At 38.6% G+C, this 25,329-nt stretch overlaps 1 long non-coding RNA gene across 1 annotated transcript in view; it reads right to left on the bottom strand.

Moving 5' to 3' along the window:
- Positions 1–23,080, bottom strand: part of LOC129400161 (uncharacterized) — a 28,456-nt gene extending 5,376 nt beyond the window's left edge. The window contains exon 1 of the long non-coding RNA XR_008627495.1: positions 22,705–23,080. This is a non-coding gene — a long non-coding RNA (uncharacterized LOC129400161). The remainder of the gene's footprint in view (positions 1–22,704) is intronic.
- Positions 23,081–25,329: the final 2,249 nt, after the last annotated feature.

The following is a 25,329-nucleotide window of genomic DNA, read 5'->3' as shown; positions in this document are numbered from 1 at the left end:
ACTGTCACTGTCACTGTCATCCCATTGCTCATTGATTTGCTCGAGTGGGCACCAGTAACGTCTCTATTGTGAGACTTGTTGTTACTGTTTTTGGCATATCGAATATGCCACAGGTAGCTTGCCAGGCTCTGCTGTGCGGACGAGATACTCTCAGTAGCTTTCCGGCCTCTCCAAGAGGGGCGGAGGAATCGAACCAGGGGTGGCCGTGTGCAAGGCAAGCACACTACCTGCTGGGCTATCACTCCAACCCACCAAATAAAGTAAAAACAAAAATAAACAAATGGGATTATATTAAACAAAAAAGGTTCTGTACTACAAAAGAAACCATGGCTACATAAAAGAACCTTATTGTTTGGGAGAAAATAATTGCCAGTTTGCATTTGACAAAGGACTAAAATTCAAGACATATAAAGAACTCATGAACAAAAACAAATGAACGTAAAAAAAATGGGAAGAGGAGCTGAAGACTCTCCATAGAAGACATACAGATTGCCAACAGGCATAATTTGTTCATTGTCATTGATTATTAGGAAAGTGCAAATTAAAAGTTACATTTGGGTCAGAAAGATATAGCAGGCAAGGCACTTGCCTTGCATGTGACCAATGCAGATTAAGTTCCCAGACTAGATATGATCTCCTGCGCACCACCAAGACTGATTCCTGAACACAGGATTAATTCTTGAGTATGATCTAAACACCCAAAATACACCTGCCAAATGACAACAACTCACACAAGTCATAATGGCCTATAAAAAAGCAAGTCTATAAACAATGGTGGCAGGCATAATGTGAAAAAGGAATTTTTTGTTTTACTTATTAAAATTACATTTATTAATTATAATTGTCACCTAATCAAGAAGGTGAAATAGGGGCTGGAGCAATAGCACAGTGGGTAGGCCGTTTGCCTTGCACGCGGCCGACCCGGGTTCGATGCCCAGCATCCCATATGGTCCCCTGAGCACCGCCAGGAGCAATTCCTGAGTACAGAGCCAGGAGTAACCCCTGTGCATCACCAGATGTGACCCAAAAAGAAAAAAAAAAACAAAGAAGGTGAAATATCTTTTAAAAATCCCAGGAGATTGGAAAAATTTAAAGATGAAATAACTAGGAATGATTAATTTTTACAATTTATGAACTTTTTGTTTTGTTTCAGGGCCACACCCAGCGGTGCTCAGGATATACTCCTGGTTCTCTGCTCAGGGATCACTCCTGGAGGGTCTGAAATAAGGAATTCTTATTCATTGCGGGTGAGGATATAGACTGGTTCAACCTTCATGGAAAAGAGTTTGAAGATTTGGGGCCGGAGCGATAGCACAGCGGGTAGGGCGTTTGCCTTGCACGCGGCCGACCCGGGTTCGATCCCCGGTATCCCATATGGTCCCCCAAGCACCGCCAGGAGTAATTCCTGAGTGCAAAGCCAGGAGTAACCCCTGAGCATCGCTGGGTGTGACCCAAAAAGCAAAAAAAAAAAAAAAAAAAAGAGTTTGAAGATTTCTAAAAATAATAATAATGATGATGATGAAAATAGAGGTCTTGTCTGATTAATTTCACCCCTTGGCATCTATCAAAAAACACAAAATTAGGGGCTGGAGAGATAGCACAGCGGGTAGGCTGTTTGCCTTACACGAGGCCAACCCGGATTCAATTCCCGAATTCCATGTGGTCCCCTGAGCACCACCAGGGGTAATTCCTGAGTGCAGAGCCAGGAGTGACCCCTGTGTATCGCCAGGTGTGAACCAAAAAGCAAAAAATTAAAAAACCAGAAAACACAAAATTAGTAATTATATATAATATATATATATATATATGTTTGCACCTATGTCCAGTGCAGCATTACTTATAAGAGTCAAGATTTAGAACAACTCAAGCAGCCGACAGCAGATGAATAAATGGTGATATATATATACAATAGAATCTTAATCGGTTAAAATGAAACATGAAATTTTGAATTTTACTACAACTTGGGTGCAACTGGAGGGTATCCTTTGAAGTGAAATTTATCAGAAAGAGGACAGAAGTTTATCAGAAATTTAGCAGTGGATAATGTCACTTATATTTGGAGTATAAAGAAACTAAGCAAGTGAATGGACAATGGCCAGTAAAAACAAACCCAGAGATTCTGACACCAAAATTATCTTATCAACCAGTAATGGAGGTGAGTGGAAATAAGGATAGAGGAAGGGGCATCAGAAAATGAACCTTAGGGGGCTGGAGCGATAGCACAGCAGGTAGGGCATTTGCCTTGCACGAGACCGATCCGGGTTCGATTCCCAGCATCCCATATGGTCCCCTGAGCACCACCAGGAGTGATTCCTGAGTGCAAAGCCAGGAGTAACCCCTGTGTATCACCAGATGTGACACCTCCCCCCCTCCATCCCCCCGCAAAAAAAAAAAGCGAAAATGAACCTTAGGAGTGGTGGAGGGATACTAAACTTTAATTGGGAAGGGAGGGTGTTAACATTGTGTGATAACTTTTTTCTTTTTTTTTTTTGCTTTTTGGATCACACCCAGCGATGCTCAGGGGTCACTCCTGGCTCTGCACTCAGGAATTACCCCTGGCCGTGCTCAGGAGACCATATGGGATGCTGGCAATCAAACCCGGGTCGGCCACATGCAAGGCAAACACCCTACCTGCTGTGCTATCACTCCAGCCCCATTGTGTGGTAGCTTTGTATGATTAAAACTTAAATAATAATACTACTGAAAATAATGATACCTCAATTTTTAGTCTAATAAATTATAGAAAAATGTTACAAGATATGTTTTTAACCTAAATTCAAAAGCATATTTTCATTCCATGTGAACAGAGATGCATTACTCATAATACTCAAAATACAGAGTCAATCTAGATGCCCATCAACTGATGGATAAAGAATGTGACATATGTATGTATTCAGTGGAATATAACTGTGCCACTGAAACTATGAAATCATGCTTTAGGGACAAAATAATGGAACTTCAGGTGATTATATTATTTGAAATGAAGGAATTAAAAGATAATAATCGATGGTTTTATTCATTTTGAAATGTGAGTTATGAAAACAAAGGATGTCAAGAAACACCAAAATAAACTTCTAGGTTTAGTTAAAACTGTGATATTAACAGGGAAAAAAGAGAGGAGTAGGGATAATAAGCAAAGACATCTTTTTGGTTGTGAAATAGCTTTGGAACTTTGGTAATGGAAGTAGTGACAATTGCACATACAAACACACAAACAAACAAACACACAAACACACACACACACAAAGCCAAAGCCCTGACATTCTATATTTAACAAGTCAACAAAATGAACAATTTTTTTAAATAATATGACTTTTTCTCAAGAAGTGTTTACATCAATGAAATGTTAGCAGAAAAAAAATTTTTTGTGAACTGATTTTAATTTGTTTATTGGTTTAGTGGTTACATCTAGTGGTGTGCACGGCTTTTTCTTTTGAATTAGTGAATCACCATGAGGGTACAGATTTGCACATTTTCATACTTGTGTTTCCCTCATACAATGTTCAAGCACTGCTCCCTCTACCAGTGTCCATTCTCCACCACCAGTGAGCCCAATATCTCTCCCACCTCCCAATCCCCCCTTCTCTCCCCGCCCCCCCCCCGCCTCTGTGGCAGGGCATTCCCTTTTGATCTCTCTCTCTCCTTTTGGGTGTTGTGGTCCGAAATAGGGGTACTGAGTGGCCATTGTGTTCAATCTATAGTCTACTTTCAGCATGCATCTCCCCTCCCAAGCAGGTCCTCCAACCAGAGCTTACTTGATGTTCCCTTCTCTGAACTGCCTTTTCCCCCAGCATGTGAGGCCAGATTCCAAGCCATGGAGCCAACCTCCTGATGCTAATTTCTACTATGCTTGGGTGTTAGTCTCCTAACTCTATTATTTTATATTCCACAGATAAATGCAATCTTTCTATGTCTATCTCTCTCTTTCTGACTCATTTCACTTAGCATGATACTTTCCATGTTGATCCACTTATATGCAAAGGTCATGACTTCATCTTTTCTAACAGCTGCATAGTATTCCATTGTATAGATGTACCAAACTTTCTTTAACCAGTCATCTGTTCTTGGGCACTCGGGTTTTTTCCAGGTTCTAGCAGAAAAAAATTTTAAAGAAACAACAAAAAGATTTTCACTGACATTCCCCCAATTGCAGTGAAATGTATGAATAAACATTTATAAACACGACTAGATAGTCTCTAAAGATGTGTATGTCCATGGTAAAGTACATTGAAGACACTAAAGATTCCATTAAAAACTCTTAGAAACCATATACAATACATCAAAGTAGCAGGCAACAATATCAAAACAGAAAACCTGGTTCCATTTCCTCATGCTAATAATAAAACAGAGGTGAAAGAATTTAAAAGAATACCCCATTTAATATACTGCCACCAAATATCTAGCAATTAACAAAAGATGTAAAATACTTTTACTTTAAAAACTGTAAGCACGAAGAATGTCCTGACCCCACACCAGGCTGTCTTCACTGGGACACCTGGTAGGGGGGAGGGGGGCGAGTTGAGTTTCCCTCCCCACCCCAAGCAGTGTCCCGGCAGCCAAAAACCTCCAGAACCCAGCTGCAGCCATGCTCAAGGCCACTCTCCACAAGCTCGGATGAGCCTCACCCATGAAGGAACCAGCAGAGGAACCCAGGTATGCAGGTCCTGTAGCTGAGATCTCCAAGCCTGCTCGGATCAGGACAGAGCCCCCTCTACCCAGCTCCCCAGTTTTCTAGTAGCTTGGCAGTCACATCCACAAACTGCCCCTTGGCGCCATGTAATCTCATCAACAGCCAAGATCCAGAGACTATAAAATAAAGTTCCCAAAAGAGAGCGATGCAATATTTCCTGGAGTGCACAGCCAAGACCTCTTACTCTCTAGCCCACTGATGTACCTGAAGTAGCACACATTTGTTTGGTTTTAACATACTTGGTTGTATTCTCTTATATACAGGCTTAAATGCCTCCAGAATGAAATACAACAACCTTCACACAATTTCTTCTTATTGTGGTGGGAAGATGCTCACTGGTGGGGTGAATGTTTGAATACTATCTGTAATAAACTATTGTGAACTACTTTATGAAAATAAAATGTATTTAAAAACTGTAAGCAAATAAATTAGCACAGAATTTTTTTAAAGTTTTCTTAATGACAGGTAAGACAAGATTATTACCATAATGAGATCCAAGTGAAAAATAAAATATAAGGCAATATATTTTAGATTCCAGAGTTGAAAACTTATTTATGTAAAATGAGAATAGCACTGCACTGTAGCACTGTCGTCCAGTTGTTCATCGATTTGCTCGAGCGGGCACCAGCAACGTCTCCACTGTCAGACTTCTTGTTACTGTTTTTGGCATATCAAATACGCCACGGGTAGCTTACCAGGCTCTGCCGTGCAGGCAGCATACTCTCGATAGCTTGCCAGGCTCTCTGAGTGTGATGGAGGAATTGGACCCAGGTCGGCCACATGCAAGGCAAACGCCCAACCCACTGTGCTATCGCACTGTTTTAGATGGTTTTAATTTCCTTGTTTATATAGGTTAAAATCATATAGCAATCAGAAATTGGCCTTTTTAAAATTTTAATTGGATATCTGTGAAACAGACAATTACAAAGCTGTTCATAATTGGGTTTCAGTCATACAATGATCCAGAACCCATCCCTTCACCAGTGTATATGTCCCACCACCAATCTCCCCCATTTCCCCACCATCATCCCCTCCCCTATCCCTTGCTTCCCTCTATGGGAGTCACTTTCCTTCTTGCTTTCTCTCTCCTATTCCTTTATGCATTATGGTTTGCAATACATGTGCTAAGAGGTCATGGTGTCTGTTCAGGGTATGGTATTTTTATCAGGACTTTAAGGCTGGAGTAGCTTTTCAACTGGGTGGAAGCTTTGAGGTGTGGATGTGATTGCCAAGGCTTCTGGAATAGACAATCCCAACCTTAAGAAAGCCTGGAGATTTCAGTCACAAAACTCGCATACCAAAATTTTCAGTAGATTATATCTTAGTGAAGTCTACCCTGAGACAGTGGAGTCAGGCCAGGGATTTGGCGGCGATTTTGGGTTGTGGAAGCAAGTGGTTGCCCAGAGCTCTGCTTGGGCGGGTACAGGCCAACCTGACCCCTCTGGTTTACCTCCGATCTGTTCAGCCAGGCGCGGGTACAAGATTAACAGTGGCTTTTAATCTCTTTGGAGATTTATTTATGGGTCTCTGAAGCAAGGCCAGTAGTAGAGCTTACATGGAGGCACTGGAGTTGGTTTGTGGGGGTGACTGCCAGTGCTTCCATGAGTATTAGAAATCGGCCTTTACTGGTTTATTTTCTGAACATTCTATTTGCCATTAATTTAAGTTTTGTTGGAGCAAGAAATATAAGGTAAATTGATTATATGCCAAGGGGGCAGGCTGCGGTTAGGAAGGCACCTGCGGACATAGATGGAGGGAAGGTCACTTGGGTGGTGCTGAAACACTATTATAACACCGACATAACTGTGTTATGAACAACTTTGTAAATCACTTTACAAAGTGCTTTAATAAAAATAAATTTTAAAAAATAAATAAATAAATACTGCAAATCACTATTGAACAAAATAGAAGATAACTCCAGGGGATGGAAAAACATTCCTTGTTCAGGGTCGAGACACAGTCCAGAGGGTACATGCTTGTATTGCAAGCAGCCAACCCAGTTTCAATCCTGGCACCACATATGGTCTCCCAGAAGTACCAGGAGTAATTCTTGAGTACAAATCCAGGACTAACTCCTAAACATTGTTGAATGTGGCCCCAAAACAAACAAACAAATTCCATGCTTATGTATTACAAGAATTAACATTGTCAGATACAGAGTCAATGAAATTCCCATGAAAATTCTGATTTCATCTTTAAGGGCTGAGAACACAAAGTTGGGTGTGGGAGAGAGTTCAAGGGAGGGAAGAAGGGAAAGAAGGGGGTAGAAGGAAGGGAGGCAGGAAGGGGGGGAAAGGAAGGAAGGAAGGAAGGAAGGAAGGAAGGAAGGAAGGAAGGAAGGAAGGAAGGAAGGAAGGAAGGAAGGAAGGAAGGAAGGAAGGAAGGAAGGAAGGAAGGAAGGAAAGAAGGAAAGAAAACCCAAACCTTTAGTAGTTAAATTAGTTCCTTAAAATGAGTTTGCCAAGGAGGTGAGACAGAGCCATGGGAACATACTGTGGAACAGTGAAGGAGGAATGCTGACACTGGTGAAGAATTGTCCAAAACTCTGTTATCAGCAGTACTGTAAATCACAGTGCCTAAATTAAAATTATGGGAGGATGGAGATACTGATGTCCTGAAACCATGTTTGTCAGTTAAGAATACACATAAAACAACATATATATTGATAGTAACAACACACATATTAATTCACTCTGCAAAACTTCTAGATTACTGCCTATTTGCAAAGAAAGGGGGGAAATATTCAAGACTAGATTATAGTGAGGTTAAATACCACTGGTCATTTTAACAGAAATTCAATTCTTGTCTGAAAGTAATCTGCAAAAGATAGAATTTGGTTAAACTTTCAGTTCCCAAGAGTAATGTGTCATCAAACTAACTTTTCTATTTGTTTTTGGTTCAAAGCACCTCTTACTAATGATTTTGCATTTCCTCAAAGCCATCTGCAGACCCCTAATCTTACCATTTGAATCTATTGTAGTTTATCTGTGATCAAGGCTTTAGTGCCGCTCAGTGTTCAAATAGTAGAATTGCAGCAAATCAAACAACCAAATCTGTCCTAGTGATTTCAAAACATTTCCGCTGGATTTGAACTCCACCAGAGGGGGCGGGGAGGAGGGGAACATTAAGAGGATGATGGAGGGAACTGGCTACTCTGGAGGGAGAGGTGGTGTTGAAAGGTAGTGAATATATATTCATGAAACCCTGTCAGTAACAATATTGTAAACATCAGTGTCAAAAGGAGAAAACAATGGCCTGCCATAAGGGTAAGATGGGGGTGGGAAGGAAACTGGGGATTTTGGTGCAAGCAAGGTGACCTAGTGAAGGGATTTGTGTTGGAATAGTGTATGCCCAAAACTCTGTCGTGAAAAACTGTAAATCACAGTACCTCACTTTAAAAATAATAATAATAGTAATAAAGCATTTTGTGGTAAAAAATAAATAAAGACTCTGGGCCCCAAAAAACAAAACAAACAAACAAAAAAAGAAACAGTACAGGGGTTTAGGTGTTTACTTTGCATATAGCTGACCAATGTTTGGTTTCTGGCGCTGTAGCTGGCCCCCTGAACGCCTCCAGAGCTAGGAGTAAGCCCTGGGCACTATTAAATATAGCCCCCCCAAAAAACAGAACAAAGAACACACAGGTTCTTAGGTCAGACCACCTGGATTTTATGCTTTAACCCTTCATTAACTATGTGACCTCTCCAAATCTTAAGTTTTAATTTATAAAGTACAGATAATAAGATTACCTAGCTCTCCCGATAGAATGGTGGCCTGACAATTCTAGGTGTTCATTGCTATTTTGAGAGCTCTTCAAAGGAAGATTTTTACCCTTTGTTCACCATATGTGTTCCACCCATTGTTCCCAGTTGTCAGCTGCTTTTCATCCTTGTTTATAGTGAATTTTGGCAGACAGAAGATTCGAGTTTTTGTAGTAAAAACTATCACTCTCTTCTTCAGGATATTTGCCTTTGGTATCATGCTTAGAAAGGCAACAGATTTAGAGAAGGAGTAAAGATAGTACAACTTTTTTAGGAAAGCAAAATATATCTGGCATATGAATTATGAACCAAATCAAAATCCAGTATTCCTCTGCTCATACCTCCACTGAGCATACGCCATTTTAAAATAATTCCAATCTGAAAAAAAGAAATGCACAAGCAATACAATGTCAGCCACCTCAGAATTTTCTATCATGTACTGTCAAGCTCCTGGTTTGCCTGAATCTTTGTCTTCAATAAAAGATTACATAAATACAGCTATGCCAGAATAATTTTTTTTACAATAGTACAATATTATTGTTTGATACGCATGGTGCTGCTGCTACATAGACCCATCATCAGAGTGCCAAGATCCCTCATTGGGAATTAGTTCATCTTTTGCTTTATTTCTTTATATACAACAAATGAGTGATATAATATGGTTTGTTTCTTCCTGATCTACTTAACTTACTATGACTTCCTCCTGTTCCATCCATGTTACAGTAAACTGAAAGATACCATCTTTTCTCATAGTTGAGTAGTATTCCATTGTGTATGTTTACCATAATATCTTAATCTACTTAACTGCTGTTGGCCATTTGAGTTGTTTCCAGATCTTGGCTGTTGTAAATAATACTACAATGAACACAGATGTGCACATGTCCATTTGGATTAATGTTGACATAATGATTGCCAAAAGAAATATAAAAAATAAGTTTCTCAACACCAATTCTCAGATAAATGCAAATCAATATGTCATTAAGGTATCACCGCGCACCAGCTAGAGTGGTCTATATCAAGAAGTTCTGACAACAATAATTGTTGGCAAGGATGGCGGTGGGGGATGGGGGTGGAGAGCAAGGATGAAGAGGATTCTCACTCAGTGTTAATGAGTCTATTTCTTGGATCAGTCTCTTTGGAAAACAGTTTGGAAACATCTAAAAAAAATAATAATAGAACTTCCACCATTTGACCCTATCATTTCACTATTGGCATCTATCCCAAGAACATAAAAATATTAAATTTAGGGGCTGGAGCGATAGTACAGCGGGTAGGGCGTTTGCCTTGCACGCGGCCGACCCGGGTTCGATTCCCAGCATCCCATATAGTCCCCTGAGCACTGCCAGGCGTAATTCCTGAGTGCAGAGCCTGAAATAACCCCTGTGCATCGCCAGGTGTGACCCAAAAAAAAAGCAAAAAAAAAAAAATTAAATTTAGTATAAGCCAATTTCCCAAAAACTAAAAATCTATGATGAAATTGTTTATTCACAAATATAAGAACTTCCCACAATCACTCATATCTAGGGAAACTGGCTTATAAGTTTAAGTTTCTTCACCTTGCCATCACCAAAACTAACACAAAGACTTACCTAGCTAAGGAAAAACAAATCACAAGTAAGGCAGTAAGTTGCCACTCATTTGAACTAAGAAGACTTTTCCATCCAGCAGAGGACAGTACACACAAGCAGAAATGCCAGACTCTGAACCAGTGTTTATACATCTTGAATACAATCAACACATATTACTGTGGATTCATTACAGTGATAGTCTTTAGTTAATCAATATCTCTGAATTAAAATTGCAAGAAACAGTATAATTAAAATATTGTAACAATTTTCCAATTTAAAACTAATTTTGTTTTAATATGAAAAGATTTTAACATATAAATAATTCGTATAACAAGCAAAAGCATAGTTCAATGTTATATTTTTGTTTATAACTCATGTAGCTGTTCAAATCAGAAAGGCATATTTTAATCATTACAAAGAAACTAAATTCAAGTGAGCCACTTCTGGAAAACTAGCAGTAACATTATATTACACTACTTCACACACACAAAAAAAGAAACCTCTTTTTTAAGTCTAAATATCCCTAATTTATTGATATTAGAGTAATTTTTTTCTTATTCCATAACTATAAAATCGTGATTAAAGATCAGAATCATAAAAAAGCTATTGTTTGTCTCAAGGCCACAAATACGTAAGCAATTACATTATCAGCGATAAATTTTTCTTATTTTGCTGCTCCATCAACCACGGTATGTAATTTCTGCCATAAACATCTTAAAATATGTAAGAAGTCATAAGAATTGCTAATACTACATTTCAGCACTGTCATATTTTGTCCGCTGAGCCAAACATACCAGATGTCTTTAAATAAAAGATTTAGACAGCATAAAAATAAAGTGTTATTGTATATAAGATTTTTAAAAATATACCAATACATTAAGATACCATAAGGTTTGAATATATATTTTTACAGAAAAGAGGCAGAATTTATAGATACTAATAGGATATACCTGAAGGTATACTAAAGGATTGTATACCTGAAGATATCCAAGGCAAGATAGTAACTCTAAATATAGATGATTAAGAAGAAAACAAAAAATTAATGCTCTGAATCATAAATAATATGTTATCTATTTTAAGATAAAAGATAAAATCAAACACTCCCCTTTCTCGGAGAAAAAAATTTTAATTAATATAGTTTCATCAACGTACAATTTGACTAGTAGCTATGGAAAAATCACTGTTAATAAGCAAGCTGAGATAAAGAGTGAAGGGATTATGAGGTGACTATTGGGATGAGCTTGATTCTACTGTATTTAAGCACTTAAACTCACTCTCACAACTAGTGAAAATGGAACTATCCATGAGAACAGACTTGAAACAATAGCTTCATTCTAAGCTGCACTTGTGCATCTGTTACATTTACACATTTCTATCTAGTAACTTTAGAGTTTTAAGTGGATATTTCTCTCTCCCATTTCTAGTCACAGATGATCATATAGAAAAGGTAGAGGTAAAAAAGAGATGAGGGCAAATGGCAAGTCTTACATCTGCACATGAAAAAGTCTATTAAAGAATACATATGGGCAGATATAAATATAATAAAATCATTCTTTTTAAAAACTGTTATAGGAAAACATTTAAATATATAGCTTGATGAAATTTCTCCATTGCTTTCAGAAGGTAAACTTACTTAGCATTACATGGCTATTAAAGCTCTCCTCAATATGACCAATTCTGTATCTTCAACTTACTCTCCATATTGACTCATATACAAACCCTTACCCTCTTTTGTATTTATTCTTGTCTTTCTCATAATCATATAATACTCTATGCTGTTGTAGCTTTTTCAGTTGTTGGGGGGGGGGGCACACCCAGTGGTGCTCAGGGCTTCCTTCTAGAGGGAATGCTAGGGGAGTGGGGAGGGGGATAGGAGCATATAGAGTGCCAGGGATTGAACCCGTGTCAGCCACTTACAAGGAAGGCTCCTAACCCTCTGTACTAACTCTCTAGCCCCTGCTTTTGTACCTTTGAACAAACCATTCATTTGTACCTAGATCACCCTCTTCCCATTTACCTAAAGAACTACTCAAATTCTTGAATTATACTAAAATTTACATCAGAGTCCTTGGAAGTCAGAATATTTTTTTCAGGAACTAAAAAAAAGAATCAAGATCCCAAAACTCGAAACACGTTGCCTGAAATGTTCACTCAGGAATGAGAGGAAATCAAGGGAATTTCAGATGAAAGGAAACTAAGATAATTATTTACTAGTATACCTACCCTAAAATAATAGCCAGAAGAAATTCCCTGAGCAGAAAAGAAATAAGAAAAAAATTGGGAAAGCATAAATAAAAGAACACAGTAAGAAAAATGTTTACTAAATACAAGCAGCTCTCCTCCTCTGCCAAAATTTTGTTAGTGGAAGCAATGATTACAACATTGGCTGTTATGATCCTAAATTATACAGAGGAACTACTTATTACAATATTATAAACAGTCTACTATACTGTGGACAAAGGAGAAGAAAGATATCTGAAGAGAGGTAATTTCTAGAATCCATGCAAGTTAGTAAACTAACAACTCCAGAAGACTGTAAGTTCTCACTTAATATTGTCAATAGATTCTTAGGAACTGCAACATTAAATGAATCAATGTATGATGAAATCAAGATCTCAAATAATATCTTTTTTTTAGTATTAGCCTTCATATCAGCTTTAGAATAGTGCTGAATGAAACCTGAACTCGGACCACAATGGTATGAAACTACAAATTAAAAAATAGATAGTGAAGAAAATCTCCCAAATTTTAGAAACTAGGTAATGCATGTCTAGATAATCTAAAAACCAAAGAATAAGTCCCAAGGGAATATTTTTTTTGATGGATGAAAGTGGATGAAAATCAACCATCTCAAATCAATTACTACCTCAAGAATCTAGAAAACGAAAAGCAAAATATGGCTTAGGCAAGTGTGTCAAAAAGGAATAATAAAGTAAAAGCAAAAGTTAATGAACTTGAACAGAAAATCAATATATCCCTGAATTTTTTATTATAAAAGAAATCTCTAGTTCTGGATGGTTCCACCAAAACATTCTACAAATGTTTGAGAATTATCATCCACTATACACAATCCTTTTTAAAGTAGAGAGAAAAAAAATTCCCTAATTCATTTTATTAAGCTAGCACTATATTAATACCACAACCATTCATGTTGGTATCATTTTGACAATACAAAAAAGAAAAAAAAAGACATATTCCTTTGTTAATTCAAAGGAAAACTATTTTTTAAATTTTCAAATAGAATTCAGAAATATATTTAAAAAAATTTTTTTTTGCTTATTCTGGCAATGCTCAGGGGTTACTCCTGGTTCTGCACTCAGGTATTACTGCTGGTGGTCCTCGGGGGACCATATGGGATGCTGGGAATCGAACCCGGGTCAGCTGCATGCAAGGCAAATGCCCTACCTGCTGTGCTATCACTCCAGCCCCATATTTAAAGGAATTTTATATCATGACAAAATGAGTTTCTTCCAGGGATGCAGGAATTGTTTCATATTTGAAAACAAATCAGTGTAATACACATTAACAAAATAAAGAAAAGTCACATGATCACATTGATCATTGCAAAAGTATTTTTTAATCTTGTAATTCAACATTTTTTGAGATTTAATCTCATGAAAATAGAATTAGATGAAAACCCTCAACTTGAAACAGAATCTACAAAACCCAAAGATTGTATAACACTACACCAAATGGAAATTTTTCACCCACATACTAGGAACAAGGCAAAAATGTCCAATTTGATCACTCATGACTAAAAATAGTGCTAGAAGCTCTTTCTTTATGGTTTAAAAAAAGGAAAATAAAAAAGACACAAATTGGAAAGGAGCATAGGGCTAGAGAGGTGCACTGGGGTTAAGGTACATGGTTAAGGCACATTGGCTGCTTTCATGCAGTCAATCTTAGTTTGATCCCCAGTACCACACGGTCCTTTGAGCATCACCAGGAACAGCCTTGAAGACCTCCAAGCACTACAGTAGTGGCTTGGGTAATTCCTAGCACCATCAAGTCCAAGGAATACCATATCCTCAGATCCTTACATTGAACTTCCGGTCCTGTTCCCTGAGAACCTCATAAAGACGCTTCCCCCACAGCCCCCATAAGAAAGTGTGTGTGTGTGTGTGTGTGTGTGTGTGTATGTGAAATAAAGTTATCTCTATTGGCAGATGACATGATTATATGGAAAATCCCAAGGAACACATATGTATACAAACTTCCTAGGAAAAAACAGTGATTTCAGCTAGGTAGAAGAAAAGATTATCCTACAAAGAGCAAATGTGTAAGGGCTCAGAGGATAGGTCAGTAACTGAAAGTATCTGCCTTTCAAGTATGAGGTCATGAGCTTGACAGCAGTGTCACACACATGAACGAAATGCAAGCTACACCAAGGAACCAGATGTATTTAAGCACTTAGATTTAAATCCAAGCCCTATGAGTCATTGCAATTAAAAAAGATGTGCACTGAGGCTGACACCCAAGGACAGTAGATACAAGGGCCAGGGGGATTGCCCCATAGCTGGAAGCCTGCTTCATGAGCGGAGGGGAGAAGGCAGATGGAATAGAGAAGTGATTACTAAGAAAATGATGGCTGGAGGAACCAGTTGGGATGGGAGATGCATGCCGAAAGTAGATAATGGACCAAACATGATGACCTCTCAGTGGCTGTGTTGCAAGCTATAATGCCCAAAAGTAGAGAGTATGGGGAATATTGTCTGCCTTAGAGGCAGGGAGAGGGTGGGAAAGGGGGGGTATATCCGGTATATTGGTGGTGGGGAATGTGCACTGGTGGAGGGATGGGTGTTTGATCATTGTGAGATTGTAACCCAAACATGAAAGCTTGCAACTATCTCATAGTGATTCCATAAAATTTTAAAAAAAAATGTGCAAGCACATCTAAGTGTGCTAAGAGTGCTATTCCAGGTGAGCATGTGTGTGAGAACGAAAACTCCTCTTGGTACCACTAAAATTAAAAAGTGCATGAGCACCACAACAAAATTAGTGTGATTCTGGCAAGCAAGTGTCAAAGCACCACAACAAAGTGTATGTGCAACCCCTGGTTGTCTCAACAACAGTAGAAAAAGGAAAGAAATGGAGGGGGGAAAATAGAGAAAAGCTATCTTAAAAAAAGAAAGCATTACTAAATTCCCAATTACCATATGACAGTAATTGCTCTCCTGGATATGTATGTCAAAGATGGTCACACAAAAACCTAAACACAAATGTTTACAACAGCTTTCATTTGTAACAGCCAAAAACTGAAAACGATCCACATATCATTCCATGGCTGAATGCTTTTAAAAATGTATGGCACATTCATACCATAAAATATTACTTAGCAAAATTGGAATAAATTATCAATACATGAAAATTATATCACATGAAAAAATCAATCCCAAAATTTACACATCACGTGATGTCATTTATGTAATATTTTAAACTAAAAATTATATAAGTATAAACCATTAGGTTTGCCAGGGCTGAGGATGAAGGAGGAACTTTGGTGTGAATATGAGTGATTCTTGAGACAGAAATACTCTGTATCTTGATTATATCAGTCAACATCTTGGTGGTGATAGTGTACTACAGTTCTGCAACATGTTATTGGATGAAGAGTACTACTTACTGCAGAGTCCTGCATAGAAATCTACATTCAGATCAAATGTTATCTTTGTAAGGACTTTTACTTAGACAACAAAAATAAGAAAATATGATTATTTCACTAGCTAACAAAACACCTGTGCTGATTATCTATATTAAGTCAAAGAATGAGTGATTGAAGAGGAAATCCCTATTGGCCTTTCCTCCTACCTGGTGGTGGACAACCCATTTTGATCCTCCTAAGTGATTAAAGCCAAACCAATATTTTTGTTTTGTGTCCTTTTAAACCATACAAATTATCAAATAAAGCCAGAAGGAACCTTGGGGTTCATTGAATCCAACTTTTTCATCTCGTTAGGGAGAAAAAAACATGGATCAAAGAGGTTAAATGACTGTCAAGTTTAAATGCAGTTAGTAGTGGAACTTGGCCCAAGCTCCCTTTCAGTAAAGCATTCTATCATGGTAGTTTGATTTTACATTCACCAAATGTACATCCACCATATTCACCAAAGTGAAGAAATTTCCTTGGTTGCCTATATAAAGAATGATTTAAAGAATCTGTTGTATGTCATTTAAAAATGAATTTCCAACTTCATTCTCTCTGATTAGACGGATCTTTTTTATATAAAACGGCTGATCCCATGTCCAAACATTCAAGTTCTCTGCAGTGAAAGGATTAATAGTCCAGAAGCTCATCACTCCTCCTGGACAAGTATCCCCACAGGTAATGGATACCTGGGTCCTTAAGAGACCAGCAAAGAATTAAATTTTGTCCCCTCCCTCTGGTGTATTCCAAAATTCTGGCTCTTAAAAACATTAATTAATTAATAAGTCCTTATTTCATGCAAAACCCTGTGATCCAAAGCTAGAGAAAGTAAATAAAACATACAATCCCAAGATTCAAGGAGTTTGCCAACTGTGACAACCTAATTATAGGCTCCTGCAACACAGCATGTTAAAGGTGAAGAGCACATCCATAAAACCCTGAAAGCACAAGAGGAGCACCATCTCCCGCTGGTCAGGAAGACAGCAAAGAGAGGGATGGGAAAGAAAGCAGTCAGAGTTAAAAATAAGCTCAGGGTGGGAGAATTACTCCACTGAGAAAGTTATTTAAATAAAACAACTGCTTTGAATGACACATGATAGAGTTTTGGTGAATGCTCATACAAACTTTGAAATTACATTCTAATTCATGTTTTGCAAAATCAGCTTTTTTTGTAACAGTTTTTTCATAGTTTTACTTTTAAGAGACTAAACTGCACTTATAAAAATTTACGGCAGCACCTCTCCTCCCACTTCCTAAATCAATTCTGTCAAAAAAAATTTCCTCATATTTGTTTTGGTACTTAAAAAACCAATATGTAAGTCAAACAACATGATTTACATTTATTTCCAAGACTGTCTTGCCATATTTTGTCACACCCACTAATCAGATATTTTCCACTCATCTCTCTGTTGTATGTGAAACTGGCAGAAGACAATATTCTAAATTGCTTTCCAATCACAGCACCTCAAGAGACTTAAAAACATATTAACCTCAGGCAGGATAGCATGCTTTCATTGTGCAGGAAAGTAAAACACTAATTATTGTCCTAAAACCTTCCTTAAATGTCAAAAATAAGCTCACAAATGCAGTAAAATTGAGAGAAAAGTTAACCTAGACCTTAAAGGAATAAACTCTTGATCTTGGATAAATATTTAGAAACCTCATGATAATTTAACTTCTTATGTGCCATAGTATCAAAACAAAGGGGTTAATTAGGGACACAATAATCTTGCGTCTTCTATTTTTTTTTAAGTCTCACAGGTATAAGTGTAAATTACTTGTCTCGCTTAAGATACTTGTTCACATTTCAGGTCAATAGATATCAGCTTAGAAGAAAGAAGGTACTTTGAACAATGCTCTTAATTAATAATATTGTCACTGCATTGTTATATGTTCTTCTGGTAAATTGAAATCAACAGTAAAAGTGCCCCATTTATTTCAGTAGGACTAAAGAAAATTTTAAAATTTATGTAGTACAAACAATATGTGTGAGCCACCTGTTTGCTTTTTAGCTAAATGAATTGGTATGGAATGACAGCTGCTGCAAAACCAACAACACTTCAAATACTGTATATTACTTTGCCAAGAAGACGAGATTTTGGTATCATTTACTTTATTATGATGGGACATACTGATGGAGATCCCTGTAATGAATATTTCTAGCCACTAAGTGTCATCATTCAGTCAAAATTTTTAAACTGCAATGAAGGGCATAGTAACTGTAGAAACTATTGAATGAGGTCAATCAGGAAAAAAAAAAAAAGGTTAGTTATACAACACACTCTAAGCAAAGTGCAGGCACTATATCAGAATAAGCTGCATAAGAGGAATTCCTAGAGATAGAGGTGTTGCTCTCAGTGGAATGCCAACTGATCAAATCAGACATTTTGCAAGCTTAAATAAGGTTTGAGCTGCTCTAAGCCTTGTAATCTGTTTTTACCAATATAAATGCCAAAACTGAATTGCCACTATAAAGTCTGCCAAGTTGCTTTGTATTGTATGTCAGTATGCTGTTTTCCTTGATAGTGCCATCAATAAACATGTCTGGGGATCAACTGCTTGTGATCAGATATGATACTTTCATTGTTTCAAGCTGAGCTGATGCTGTATGAAAAAACAGTGCCAGAGAGGACCCATTCAAGCTTCTGCATTTAAGGAAGAAGCAAGGGAGACTTTCCTCTACACTTCACACAATGATTTAAGCTAATGTCAGAGTTTTCCCAATGCTCACAAGTTAAAGACTTCATTTCCTAGATATGAACAGTGTAGAGAGCAGAATAGTGCTCTGCACCTTACAAGTATTTTCTGAATAATTCAACAGACACTCAGAATTTTAAATAACAAGATTTTTAATCATACCAGTTATCATATGAACAGTCTTATTACCTTAAGATAGCAATATCATTACTTTTCTGGTTCTGCCATAGCACATTACAAGATTTAAAATAAAATGTATGTTGCTGCAGCTGGAAAGATTGTACAGCAGTAGGGCACTTAGCTTGCACGCAACCAACCCGGGCTCGATACCCGGCATCCCATATGACCCCCAAGCTCAGCCAGGAGTGATCCCTGAGCACAGAGCCAGAAGTAAGCCCTGAATACCACCAAGTATGCACTCGCCCTTAAAAAAATAATAATTTATATTGTTCTGGAATTCACTGAAACAAAAGGATCCTTTTAAACATTTTTTTAAAAAAAGCAGGAATCTGGACTCAGAGTTACTCAAATCTCTCTCTCCTAGCAAAAAAGATTACTTCCATTTTAAAATAAGCTTTTGTCTGACTCCTATTAGTCCCACTGAGGTGCGTGCAGTTTTGTAGGGTTTGTTTAGGATGGGTTGTGGGGTTCTGTTTTTATTTTGTTTGTTTGTTTTGCTTGTTCACAATCTTGAGCATTTTGTGCTGGGCAATCTTTTATACTTAATAAGGCAGAACAATGTGGTAAAATATCATCACAAAAAATTAATGCTCTGAAAGTTTAGAGATGATACAAACTATATTTGTACACAGTTGGGCTAGGAAAGGAAAACTTTACTAAGATTTGTAAATTATGTGGCTGAAGAGATAGTACAGTTGGTGGGGCATTTGCCTTGCACATGTCCAACCCATATTCATTCCCCAAAACTTGTATGGTCTCACAAGCCACCACTAAGAATGATCCCTAAGTGCAAAGCCAGAAGTAAGCTCTGAGCACTGCTGGGTGTGGCCAAAACACAAAAACAAAACAAAACAAAAATTGTATATTATTTAAAAGTACATTTAAGGGCCAGAGAGATCATACAGCAGATACTATCTGCCTCACACACAGCCAACTCAGACTCAATCCCTGGTATATTGAGCCCTGCCAGGAATGACCCTTTAGCACTGCTGAGAGTGGCCCCAAAACAACAAATACAAACATTTCTATTAGGAAAAAAAGTATCTAGGTATCCAAAATTTGGGACAGTACATTATTAATAGGTATTATTATAGTTTAATAATGGCATACTATATAAAGTACATGTAAAATTTTAAATTAATGATATAAAGTATTGTTTAACCACAATTTGTGGTTCAAAAATTTAAAAATCCTCAAAAGGTGATATTTGTTTGCCAAAGTCATAAGAAATGAGTAGAGGGGCTGGAGTGATAGCATGGCAGATAGGGCGTTTGCCTTGTACGCGGCCAACCCGGGGTTCGATTCCCAGCATCCCATACGGTCCCCTGAGCACCACCAGGGGTAATTCCTGAATGCAAAGCCAGGAGTGACCCCTGTGCATCGCCGGGTGTGACCCCCCAAAAAAAAAGCAAAAAAAAAGAAATGAGTAGAGAAACAAATTGCCCCAAACTCTAATCTGGGAGAACTTTTGGTCTTTGTATCACAAAATCCCAGCATTTTGCTTAGAATGTCTAGGGTTCAAACCTGTTCTGTATAATGGGCCAGAGTGACATTAATACTGGGTAAAAATAATGCTGGATAGGGCAAGACTGAGGCCTGAATTTAAAGCAAGCATTCTGCTTTTATAACAACCATAGGAGCTGGGGACAACACCTTCAACTAGTGGTAGGTTCTTCCAGAATGTCAGTTCCATTGAATAAATATAAGAGGAGATAAACTCTTGCCTTGCATGAGCTGACTCTTCCATATCCCACCACACATAAGTCCCCTGAACATCACAAGGGACCACTCATGAGCACAGAGCCAGGACTAGTATCCGAAAAGATGCAAAACCCTAGTCTTCCACCTCCCACCCCCTCCCCACATACACACACAGAAGTTCCATTTTTCTAATCAAGGAAAAGTATTCTCAGTCAAAATAAAGAGAATCTATAAAATTATGGTTCCTTTCCTTTTCTCTTTAATGACTTTCAGTGCTACGGGTAAAGATAGGCACAGGTTCTAGTGACAATCAGCTCAACAGGTCTGAATCAAAAGGGTGTGAGTTGTCATGGAACAGTAGTTTTTATGGAATACAAAGGGCCTGAGAGTACAAGAATAACAGAAGAGTCTCACTCAGATAGGATCTAGCTATGCAAAGGTTTATATTTCTGTGACCACTGCCTTTAGCTGTACTCAGTTCCCCTTTTCTTATCATTTACAATCAACTCAAAAAGTTTAAAGAATTTGTGGATCTTTTTTTTTCTCTTTGGGTCACACCCGGCGATGCACAGGGGTTACTCCTGGCTCATGCACTCAGGAATTACTCCTGGCGGTGCTCAGGGGGCCGTATGGGATGCTGGGAATAGAACCCAGGTCACAGAGCGGCTTCTTATAGAAATTCATCTAGACTGTGAGCTGTGCTACAACCCTGTGCCCCTGGGGAAGGATTTTTCCCTCTCTACCCTGTTTTTCTGCGTGGAAAATGGTGGCAGTGGCAACATCCATGTGGCGAGAGCTACCTCTTAAGACTCCCAACCCAGAGGTATGAGTTTGCAGTGATGTGGCTCGTAGGCTATCATAGGAGGGGGGAGCGTTACCGGCATACCCTCTGCCCAGGTAAGATCCGGAGCTGCCGCACGAAACGGACCCTCTGCTCCTAAAGATTATGATCCAAGAGGTCTTCTAACCCATTTTGGCACCCAGAGCAGCTTCTTACAGAGATACATCTAGCCTGCGAACTGAGCTAAAATATCAGAAATCCAAAACCAAGAGCTCATAGAGTCTTCATTCTCAGCAATGAAAAGAAATTATTAAATGATGCCTTTTCAACAGGCCTGATTGTTGGGGGAAAATTCCAAACAATAATAGTGAGTTCTCTATCGAAGTATTGAATGTATTCAAAGTATAGAGATTGACCCAACAATACTACTTCTGGGAATATATCCCGAGAGGCAAAAAAAATACAGTCGAAATGACATCTGCACTCGAATGTTCATTGCAGCACTGTTTACAATAATCAGAATCTGGAAAAAACCCGAGTGCTCGAGAACGGATGACTGGGCAAAGAAACTTTGGTATATCTACACAATGGAATACTATGCTGCTATTAGAAAAGATGAAGTCATGAAATTTGCATATAAGTGGATCAACATGGAAAGTATCATGCTGAGTGAAATGAGTCAGAAAGAGAGAGACAGACATAGAAAGATTGTACTCATCTGTGGAACATAAAATAACAGAATAGGAGACTAACACCCAAGAATAGTAGAAATAAGTACCAGGAGGTTGGCTCCAAGTCTTGGAAGCTGGCCCCACATGCTGGAGGAAGGGGCAGCTCACATAGAGAAGGGAACACCAGGTAAAGTGTAGTGTGAGGACCCGCACGGGATGGGAGATGCACTCTGAAAATAGAATATAGACCAAACACAATGGCCACGTAGTGCCTCTGTTGCAAACCACAACACCCAAAAGGAGAGAGAGAGAACAAAAGGGAATGCTCTGCCACAGAGGTGGGGTGGGGTGGGGAAGATGGGGTGGGAGGGTGGGAGGGATACTGGGAACATGGGTAGAGGGGACTGGGCACTGGTGGAGGGATATAAACAAAATGCAAACATGAAAGTTCATAAGTTTGTAACTGTAACTCATGGTGATTCACTAATAAAAAAAATTTTTTAAAGTATAGATCATTTATTTAATGATCTTCACTTTTAAATAAAGTGAAGATCATTAGTTACTTAGGTGGGGGGAGGGTGGGGGGGTATATTGGGGTTCTTGGTGGTAGAACATGTGCACTGGTGAAGGGAAAGGGGTTTAATCATTATATGACTGAGACTTAAACCTGAAAGCTTTGTATTTTTTTCACTGTGATTCAATAAAATAAAAACTTAAAAAAAAAAATAGAACCTGGGTCGGCCGCATGCATGGCAAATGCCCTACCCGATATGCTATTGCTCCAGCCCCTTGTGGATCATTTTTCAATCATAAAATTGTCAAAAAAGAATCCAATACAAAACTTTTAACTTATAGTTTGTCCTCTCCCCATCCAGATCTTAAATACAATATTAGAAAGAAGAGAAAAAATCTAATTTCTTCCTCTCCAGCCCTACTTCTGAGCCCATTTCTAATGGCTTGTGGCTAGAAAGGAAGAGTTGGAAAGAGACAAACAGCTATCTTTTCTCTTACCCCTGTTGTTATCCTTTCTTGGCCAAAGCTGGGGTATTGATAAGCTCTGTTTGGTGGGCATCCAAATGCTGGCTCTTTCATTAGGCAAACATAGTTCCATGAGGTAGAAAATCTGCCTCCTGCTCCTCCCTTTCCAACGTTTTTCTTCAGTTCACATCCCTGGAGATCTCTTCACTTCACATCTTCTTTCTGCCAGGATGTACTTGCCTGGTGGCACGCTCCCTTGAGAAAACTTCTGTCAAAATGGCTAAGGCCCAGCTACCTTCCCATTTGTCTCTTCAGAACTCCGGGTATTTTATGAGCCCATTGTAATGGGGTGAAAGGAATGCAGCCTCCTCCACACTGCTCCTCGTCCACTGTCCACTGTCTCTCCAACTCTGGGCTCCTCTGTTGGACAATTTGACAAATTGCATATGAAATAGCAAACTAGAAATAGAAATTCTTTTTTTTTTCTTTGAACAACTTCATTCAGCTTTATTTAATGTAGATCCTGGAATAGGAGGTAAGATCTTGGACAGATTGATGTAATAAATACCCCATTGCACTTCAGAAGAATTCTGGGCACAATGGGAAAAAAAGATATTTGCAAAGACCCTGATGAGTTAGGGAAAGAAAGCAAAGGCTGTTTCCATTGCACCCTGAACTGGACAGGGAAGGGGTTTCTACAAGTTAATAAGCTGTCTTACAGCAAGTTCCTTTAAGTAACAGACCTAACAGGTATAGAAATAGAAATTATTACAAGTAAATCCCCTTCATTTAGCTTAGGGATGTTGCATAACTAGTCCCCACTTCCGTGCCCTTGAGGGAAAAAAAAAAGGAAAAGACAGAAAAACCATAGCCCTCTCCCTGTAGGTTAACAACTTACTGTTCAAGGGCTTTTCCTTCCTTTCATGCTACATCTCAGAACTCCTAGGAAGACAAAGAGGGTAGAGAATGATAAAGCGGATGCTAAAATGAGGATTAGGAATAATGAAGCATGTTAACCCCTGAACAAACCTTTTAACTAACAAATAAGAGTAATGTCTAAGCCCTCTTTTTGCTACGTGATGCCCCCTTGTCCCAACCTTGAACCCTAGTCACAGAACTAGTTGAGGCAATATCTGCAACAACCAAAAAAAAAAAGTATAAGAAGCTTCTGAACTAAGAAAGCAAACAGGAAACAAATTGTTGCCTAAACTTGGAAAACATTTCCTAAAGTTAAAAAACTTATCTGCAAATTCTAGGAATGAGACACAGAATGGAAATCCAAGTTCTCTTTTTTTTTCATGTTTGTAGGTCTTTGCGGGGAGGAATGCTGTACATGAGGAAGTGGGGATGCTAGGCATAGAACCCAGTGCTTCAGCAGAGTGATAGTACAGTGGATAGGGTGTTTGCCTTGCATGCCATTGACCAGGGTTCTATCCCCAGCATTTCATACGGTTCCCCGAGCACAGCCAGAAGTAATCCCTGAGCATGGCCAGGTGTGACCCAAAAAGCCAAAAAGTAAAGAATAAATTAAAAAAAGGAAAGAACCCAGTGCATAATATTGCCAAGACAAGAACTCTATCACTGAGCTACATCACTGGCCTTCAATCTTTTTTTTTTCTTTTTTGTTTTGCGTCACAGCTGGTAGTGCTTGGGGTTTACTCCTGGCTCTGTGTTCAGTGGTCATGCCTGGCAGGGGAAGTCTTTTTTTTTTTTAATGTTTATTATTGAATCACTGTGTGATAGTTATAAGCGTTCATGTTTGAGTTTCAGTTATACAATGATCAAACACCCATCCCTCCACCAGTGCACATTCTCTACCTCCAATGTCCCCAGTCTACCCCTTCTTTCCAACACCCCCCCTGCCCCGCCTCCAAGGCAGTTTCCCCCATACTTTCTCTCTACTTTTGGGCATTATGGTCTGAAATACAGATACTGAGAGGTTATCACGTTTGGTCCTTTATCTATATTCAGCACACATCTCCCATCCCGAACAATTCCTCCAGCCATCATTGACTAAGTGACCCCATCTCTATTCCAGCTGCCTTCTCCCCCAGCTCGTGAGACAGGCTTCCAACTATGGGGCAATATTTTTGGCCCTTGTGTCTACTTACTTGGGTGTCTCATATAATGTTATTTTCTATTCCACAAATGAGTGGTCATTCTATGTCTGTTCCTCTCTTTCTGACTCATTTCACTTAGCATGTTACTCTCCATGTCCATCCACTTATAAGCAAATTTCATAACTTCATCTCTCCTAACAGCTGCATAGTATTCCATTGTATAAATGTACCAAAGTTTCTTTAACAGACGTCTGTTCTCCCACACTCGGATTGTTTCCAGATTCTGGCAGAAGGATCTTAAGTGGTGCGAAGGCTGTGTGCATGCAAATGCTCTACTCTCTTACTATCTGTCTACCCTCAGTGTGTTTTTTTTTTTGTTTTTAGATGATGAAACATACTTCCCATTAATGTTTACTAGAGGAGGGTCATTTTTAAAAGCCCAAGTGCCAAATTCCATTCTTAGGGACTAGTTCTAGGTTGACATACATTTATATCTCATTACTAAAATGCGTAGTACAAGAGTTGTAATATGTTGCAGAATTCAATCTCAAAGATTCAAAATTACTAATGCCACCTGCACAGCCACAATTCTATATCC

This window comes from Sorex araneus, chromosome X (genome assembly GCF_027595985.1).
Source record: "Sorex araneus isolate mSorAra2 chromosome X, mSorAra2.pri, whole genome shotgun sequence".
Lineage (NCBI taxonomy): Eukaryota > Metazoa > Chordata > Mammalia > Eulipotyphla > Soricidae > Sorex > Sorex araneus.
This window is presented reverse-complemented; position numbering and strand designations above follow the sequence as displayed.